The sequence below is a fragment of the Platalea leucorodia genome (assembly GCF_965183815.1).
Source record: "Platalea leucorodia genome assembly, contig: HAP1_HAP1_SCAFFOLD_210, whole genome shotgun sequence".
Classification (NCBI taxonomy): domain Eukaryota; kingdom Metazoa; phylum Chordata; class Aves; order Pelecaniformes; family Threskiornithidae; genus Platalea; species Platalea leucorodia.
Genome location: NW_028121349.1, coordinates 134,061 through 141,591, shown reverse-complemented (window position 1 = coordinate 141,591; position 7,531 = coordinate 134,061). Strand labels below are relative to the sequence as shown.

The window sequence follows — 7,531 nt, the reverse complement described above, 5'->3', positions numbered from 1 at the left end:
GGCCCCTCCTCTGATCCTCACTCACAAGGACTCACCAGAGCTTTCACTGGCCCCATAGAGGAGCTCCATACATCCAAGTAGCTTCTTCACTTTGAGAGAAACCCCACTCCTGATCCTTCCAGCCTGTCTGTCCTGAAAAGCCTGTACCCTTCCATTGCAGCACCCCAAGCTGTGTGACTTGTTCTACCACGCCTTGGCAGTTACTCCATCGATGTCAAAAAGCACAGGCTCCAGCTCGTCCTGGCTATGCCCCTGGCTGGGGGCATCGGTGCACATTTGGGCTGGAGCACCTCAGGTGCAGCACCAGGCCAAGCTCTGACTTGTCTTGGGAAAACCTGGTACCACGCATCCAAGACCACACGTGTGCAAAGGCTTTGCTTCAGAGCAGAGACATGCCAGAGTGGACAGCAGATGGAAAAATAAAGCTGAAACTGGATGCCAAGAGAGTGAGCAAACCCTGCTGTTGCAGGGACAGAGAGAAACAGGGCTGGGAAACGCAGCCCTGGAAAGAAATGGGTTTACTTCAGTGGTATCTCTGCTGCCCCTGAGGGCCTTCAGTGGACGTGAAGGTGATCTCCATGAATGACAAGGTGCTGCTGACAGACCCACTGTGAAAACTGTTGGTCTGTTCCTTGGCTGTATCATCAAGAGGGTGATGCAGAGCAAGGTTGATGAGCAACCTTGATTGAGGTTGATGCAGAGCAAAACCAGCAGTCTGAGAATGTAGGCACCCAAGTGGAGAGCCCAGTGTGATGTGCCTTGTGTTCCTGGACTGTCCTACATCTGCTGGATAGAGAAGGGACAGACCCTGCCACAGTGCAGTGGTGGCTGTCAGTGGCTTGCACAAAGGCACCGAACCTGTCTGCAGTGCTGTCCGGGGCATCTGTCACACTCTTGCTCTGAATGAGGATGGCTTTCCTGTGCTGTACCTGCCAGCCGCATGTAGTTCTGTGTGAGAGCCTTGACATCTCATACAACACTACAGGCCTCAATTTGGACATTAAAAAGAGTAACTGTCCAGGATGTGATTAGGCAATATGGGGATGAAAACCGCCATTATAGTCAATGGAGATCTAGTCAAGCCAGCTGATGGAAAAGACAGAGAAACATAGCTCTCCCTGTGATACAGGACAGTATTTGGTCAGATGGCAGCGCAGGCTGCCAAGGAAATAGTAAATAGGGACAGGTGCAGCTGTGTTGCACATGCCTTGGACAACCTCTGGTACCTCAAACATCACCAGCTATTTCACCTGAACAGCCAACTCCTGACCTACATCTTCAGCAATTACCATGGGAGCTGAGACAAGGAACTCACACGCAGGTGCCTATTTAACCCTATTGCCTGAACTGAGGCAAGAGGAATCCCACGTCCTGTGGGTTTGTGACAGGCAAGGGAGGGAGCTCAGTCCCCTTCCAGCGCTAACAATAGAAACGCAGGATGAGATGCCTCGATTGACTCAGCTGAATCCCTTCCCTGAGCAGGAGTAAAGAAGATCCCTGCCTGTCTTTGTCTGGGTGTCCTGCCTAATGATAAGACAACAAAGGTGAATTTTAGACCTAACTCTGCCTCAGATAGGAGAAATGACACTGCAGGAAAGAAGTGTCTCTCCCCAGCTGAGGGAGGAAATATTCAGCTTGTTTCACAGTAGGTTGCCCTGGAGCCCCAGGGACACCTGGAGGGAGGCCTGAGGGGGTGGAGAAAGTGCTGCCTTGGGCTGGTCCTCTGTTGCTCAGGTGGCCCAGGCTCCTGGGATGCAGGGAGCTCATGGCAAGTGGGCAGCACTGCTGAGAGACAGCTCTGCCCAGGAGTGGCTCCTTTACAAAGTGCAGCAGGGCTGAGGGCACTGCCCGCAGGCACCGAGGGGAGATGAGTGAGGCAGAGAGAGGTTCAAGGCAGTCTGGGGTGGGAGGACAGAGCTGAGCTTGTTCCCAGAGAAATCTTCACAGCATTTGACACGGTAAGTCTCTGGCAGCAGGGCAATGCAGATGAGTATCCTGGACAGGTCTTCCAGAGCTGGCACATCCCATGACTGCTAGGACCTGTCAGGATGTCTGTCTTGGCTTCCCTGGTGTGAAGACGGAGGACGTACTCCAGGGCAGGGCTTCCCTGCTGCACGGTCAGAAGGACAGGGCATGATGGCTGCCTTCTCCTGGGGCTGGCTGCAGGGCTGTGAAGCCAGTTGTGCAGCCAGGGTGTGCAGGGCTGTCGTTCAGAGGAGGGTCCCTGCACCCCAGGGGGCTGTGTGCCAGGGCAGGGACTCTGCCGCCTGCCAGGATGAGCACTCAGCCTGCCCAGGGAGCTTCCTTTGCCTGTCAGCACCCACAAGGTTTCACCTGGAGTGCAACAGGAATGCCAAAGCTTTCTACCTTAAAAACACTCCTTGGTTTTGGTGAGGCAACTAGAACAAAATACACAAACCAAAATCCCCACAGCTCTGCTCTGCTGTTGGGTGAAATGAGAACAACAATGCTGAAAAGTTCACTGGCATCAGAGGTGGATTTAATCTGAGATGACTCTGTGTTCCTGTTTACCGGTTGCTGTAGGGCAGGAGTGACACTTCAAGAGTCCACAGCAGAGCTCCCTGCTCCCAGTGGCACCCTCTGCCAACACCATGCAGAGCTCATAAAAGCAACATGACAAAGGTCTACCTGAAAGGGGCAAGGAAGCCTGGGGAGTTTCCATGAGAACTGGAGTAGGTTTTGCTCAAAGAACTCTGCCTTAACTTCTCACTGCCTTTTCCTCCTTGAACAGGTTCCCATGCCCAGAAGCAGCAAATGTCCAACGCCAGCTCCATCACCGAATTCATCCTCTTGGCATTCGCAGACACACGGGAGCTGCAGCTCTTGCACTGCTGGCTCTTCCTGGGCATCTACCTGGCTGCCCTCCTGGGCAATGGCCTCATCATCACCACCGTGGCCTGCAACCACCACCTCCACACCCCCATGTACTTCTTCCTCCTCAACCTCTCCCTCCTTGACCTGGGCTCCATCTCCATCATTCTCCCCAAAGCCATGGCCAATTCCCTCTGGGACACCACGGCCATCTCCTACCAGGGATGTGCTGCCCAGGTCTTTCTGTTTGTCTTTTTGATGGCAGCAGAGTTTTGTCTCCTCACCATCATGGCCTATGACCGCTACGTTGCCATCTGCAAACCTCTGCACTATGGGACCCTCCTGGGCAGCAGAGCTTGTGTCCACATGGCAGCAGCTGCCTGGGGCAGTGGCTTTCTCAATTCTCTGCTGCAGTCTGCCAATACATTTTCACTCCCCCTCTGCCAAGGCAATGCCATGGACCAGTTCTTCTGTGAAATCCCCCAGATCCTCAAGCTCTCCTGCTCCGACTCCTACCTCAGGGAAGTGGGGCTTATTGTGGTTAGTCTCTTAGCAGCATATGGCTGTTTTGTTTTCATTGTGCTGGCCTATGTGCAGATCTTCAGGGCCGTGCTGAGGATCCCCTCTGAGCAGGGACGGCACAAGGCCTTATCACGTGCCTCCCTCACCTGGCCGTGGTCTCCCTGTTTATCAGCACTGCCATGTTTGCCTACCTGAAGCCCCTCTCTATCTCCTCCCCATTGCTGGATCTGGTGGTGGCAGTGTTGTACTCAGTGGTGCCTCCAGCAGTGAACCCCCTCATCTACAGCATGAGGAACAAGGAGCTCAAGGATGCAGTGTGGAAACTGATGACTGGATGCTTTTCTGAAGCAGTAAACTGTCCATTTTCTTATGCATATCGCTCATAGTGTAGCTCATTACAGGCTCAGCCTGTCTTCTGGAGGTTTTGGTGGTGTGGTGGAGGGTTTTTTGCTCTGTTTTACATGTGATAGTGTTGTGCAGAAATTAATGTCATTCTTCATACCATTTCTAATTCCTTATCTACCTTTCTAGTGTTACCCAGAGACTTTTGGAAAGACTGTTGAAATAAGAGCCATGTTCTCTGTGCATTTAAAAAAACAAAAAGACCCTGCAGCGACTTCTTCATCTGAGGTCCTTTTTCTGAGACTTCTTCTGGTGCTGCAGTGGCAGTGCCTGTGTGCAGAGGTGGAGGGGAAAAGAGTCCTGGCACAGCACCACTGCTGGGGTTCACCAGCGCTTGGTCTTTCTGGAGCCGTTCTCTTTTAAATTCCACACTCTCTCTCTCAGACCCTGCGTTGCTGTAAGGAAGGATTGCTCTTGCATCTTGGTCACAGGCTTTTGTGTGGCAGTCCTGTGATTGCACGCAGTGACAGGCAATGGGCACTTCTTTGGCAGAGCTAACCTAAGTCATTTGATATGGTCCCCCACAACATTCTTGCTGCTAAATTGGAGAGGTATGGGTATGACGAATGGACTGTTAGATGCATAAGGAAATGGCTAGATGACCACATGCAAATGGTTACAGTCAATGGCTAATGCATAAGTGGAAACCAGTAACAGAGCGTGTCCCTCCAGGGTCCATACTGGGACCAGTACTATTTAGTATCTTCATCAATGACAGAGAGAGTGGGATCGAGTGCACCCTCAGCAAGTTTGCAGAGGGCACCAAGCTGAGTGGGACAGCTGATTCACTTGAGGGGAGGGATGCCATCCAGAGGGACCTGGACAGGCTTGAGTAGGAGGTCCATGCAAGCTTCATGAAGTTCAACAAGGCCAAGTGCAAGGCCACTCACCTGGGTCGGGGCAATCCCCACTGTCAGTAAAGACTGGGAGGTGAATGGATTGAGAGCAGCCCTGCAGAGAAAGACTTGGGGATATTGGTGGGTGAAAAGTTGGACATGGGCCAGTAATGTGCTCTTGCAGCCCAGAAAGCCAGCTGTATGCTGGGCGGCCTAAATAAAAGCATGGCCAACAGGTTGAGGGAGGTGATTCTCCCCCTCTAGTCTTGTGAGACCCCACCTGGAGCACTGTGTCCAGCTCTGTATTCCCAAGGACAAGAAAGACATGGACCTGTTGGAGCGGGTCCAGAGGAGAGCCACGACAATGATCTGAGGGCTGAAACACCTCTCCTATGAAGAGAGGCTGAGAGAGTTGGGGTTGTTCAGCCTGGAGAAGAGAAGGGTCTGGGGAGACCTCCTTGTGGCCTTTCAGTCTATAAAAAGGGCTTATAGGAAAAATGGAGAGAGAATTTATATGAAGGCCTGTAGTGACAGGCCACGGGGCAATGGTTTTAAACTGAAGTATGTTAGGTTTAGATTGGACATAGGGAAGAAATTTTTTTATGATGAGGGTGGTGAGACAAGGTGACCTGCTTAGTGGATGAGGGGAAGGCTGTGGATGTTGTCTACTTGGACTTCAGTAAGGCCTTTGACACTGTTTCCCACAGCATTCTCCTGGAGAAGCTGGCTGCTCACGGCTTGGATGGGTGCACTCTGCGCTGGGTTAAAAACTGGCTGGACAGCCGAGCCCAGAGAGTGGTGGTGAATGGAGTCAAATCCAGTTGGCAGCCGGTCACCAGTGGTGTTCCCCAGGGCTCAGTACTGGGGCCGGTCCTGTTCAATATCTTCATTGATGATCTGGATGATCTGGATTGATTGCACCCTCAGTAAGTTTGCAGAGAACACCAAGTTGGGTGGGAGTGTCGATCTGCTGGAGGGTAGGAGGACCCTACAGAGGGACCTGGACAGGCTGATCGATGGGCTGAGGCCAACTGTATGAGGTTTATCAAGGCTCAGTGCCAAGTCCTGCACTTAGGTCACAACAACCCCATGCAATGTTACAGGCTTGGGGAGGAGTGGCTGGAGAGCTGCCTGGCAGAAAAGGACCTGGGGGTGTTGGTTGAGAGCTGGCTGAACAGGAGCCAGCAGGGTGCTCAGGTGGCCAAGAGGGCCAATGGCATCCCGGCTTGTATCAGGAATAGTGTGGCCAGCAGGACCAGGGAGGTGATGGTGCCCCTGTACTCGGCACTGGTGAGGCCGCACCTCGAGTACTCTGTTCAGTTCTGGGCTGCTCACTACAAGAAGGACATCAAGGTACTAGAGCTTGTCCAAAGAAGGGCAACGAAGTTTGTGAAGGGTCTAGAGAACAAGTAGTACGAGGAGCAGCTGAGGGAAGTGGGGTTGTTTAGCCTGGAGAAAAGGAGGCTGAGGGGAGACCTTATCGCTCTCTACAGCTACCTGAAAGGAGGCTGTAGCGAGGTGGGGGTCAGTCTCTTCTCCCTATTAACAAGTGTTAGGATGAGAGGAAATGGCCTCAAGCTGTGCCATGCATTGTGTCAAGCATTGGAACAGGCTGCTCAGGGAAGTGGTTGAGTCTCCATCCCTGGAGGGATTTAAAAGACGGGTAGACGTGGTGCTTAAGCATATGGTTTAGTGGTGGACTTGGCAGTGCTAGGTTAACGGTTGGACTCGATGATCTTCAGGGTCTTTTCCAACCTTAACAATTCTATGATTCTATCGTTCTATGATTCTACGACAGTGAAAGAGGTTGCCTAAAGAAGTTGTGGCTGCCCCATCCCTGGAAGTGTGCAAAGTCAGGCTGGATGAGGCTTTGAGCTATCTGATCTAGTGGAAGATGTCTTTGCCCATGGAAGTCTGTTTGGATCAGATGATCTTTAAAGGTGCCTTCTAAGCCAAACTGTTCTTTGATTCTATGGGATGAGACTAAAGACATGGGGTGTGTGTGGTGAGATGAACCTGAGCGAGCACAAATGCCATCAGCTATTCTTGGGGTTGCTGTCAAGGTCTGTGGGAAAGACAGTGTCTTGAGGTCACTTCACATTGAGAGGAATGTCCCCTGGGAAACCACCTGAATGCAGCACTGGGATGTGCTGCCTTGGCCCGAGGTTCCTGTGTCCATTCCTCATGCCTTGGGGCATCTCTAAGGCGTGCAAAGCAGGGTGATACACTGCAGTGCTTGGGTGCTTCCCAGCCTCTGGGAGTGGCAACAGGAGGCCAGGGAGGCACTACAGCTGTTGCAATTCACTGCCTCTACATCTGCAAAGGAAGGGCTCCTGTCTCTGAACACCCATGTGTGTATGAGGAGTGCACGAGGCCAGCTCAGATGTGGACACCTGACAGACCCCTGAACTTTCTGTGTGTTACTCCAGGAACAACTCCCACTGTCCCAGTGAGATTCATCTCACCTGCCTCGGATAGGTTCATTGCAGATGTTCCTGGTCTTCTACATTACCCTCCCTGGCCTTTCTGGCCTGTGCCTTCAAATACACAGTATGAAAGAAGCTCGCCTGTGGAGTATCTCACCTGTGCAGTCAGAAGTATTCCTGCTAACATGAGCAGCATTGCCATCTAGACAGCGGCATTTCTCACCTTTCAGAAGGCACAGAGCACATCTGGGGAGTACGAATACACTCAGAGGCACACACACCTTCAGGTTTCACCTCTCTGAAGTTCCTTCACAATTCCTTTAAGCAACTAGCATAGAAAAAGAAATGTTCTTCCTCCCAGGTGTCCTACCAGGGGAGAGGGGACAGGAAGGACATAAAACTTTCAATGGAGAAAGGGGAAGGGGACAATCAAAGCTCATCAACGGAGTTACCTGTACTGCAAATAGGGAATGTCCCCAAGCCTTAGAGAAATCCTCCTCTCCCTCATGACCT

General features: G+C 52.0%; 1 pseudogene across 1 annotated transcript; it reads left to right on the top strand.

Moving 5' to 3' along the window:
* The first annotated feature begins 2,775 nt into the window (after positions 1–2,775).
* LOC309603839 (olfactory receptor 14A16-like) lies at positions 2,776–3,740 on the top strand (annotated as a pseudogene). Its single transcript has one exon. The product of its transcript is annotated as an olfactory receptor 14A16-like (transcript).
* The last annotated feature ends 3,791 nt before the right edge of the window (positions 3,741–7,531 follow it).